Source organism: Myotis brandtii, unplaced genomic scaffold (genome assembly GCF_000412655.1).
Source record: "Myotis brandtii unplaced genomic scaffold, ASM41265v1 scaffold921, whole genome shotgun sequence".
Classification (NCBI taxonomy): domain Eukaryota; kingdom Metazoa; phylum Chordata; class Mammalia; order Chiroptera; family Vespertilionidae; genus Myotis; species Myotis brandtii.
The window spans coordinates 506,314-506,687 of record NW_005371796.1 but is presented as its reverse complement, the minus strand read 5'-3'; positions in this window follow the sequence as shown (position 1 = coordinate 506,687).

Here is a 374-nt window from a genome sequence, read left to right as displayed (position 1 = left end):
AGAGTGGCAGGGGGGGTCAATCGGGGGAAAAGGAGGCATATGTAATACTTTAAGCAATAAAAAAAGTGAAATAGACATTAGGGTGATAATAATAGGCTTAGAGGAACTTGTGAGTACAATATAGGCATTGTGTCCAAATGGGAAAAAAGAAAAGAAACACAGCGATATGGAGGAATTAAAGGCCAGTGCAAAATAACAGGTCGGTAGTTAAAATGTGCAAAGAATTTAAAAAGTATTTAACATTAGCTAATTTTTTTCCATCTTAGTTTCAGCTAACATGCTTTTGAGTCCAAATATAAGAACTCCGAAATCAAAGTGGTCTAAAAATAAGCTATGATAAGCTATGAAGCAGAGCTATGAAATGTGCCACTTTA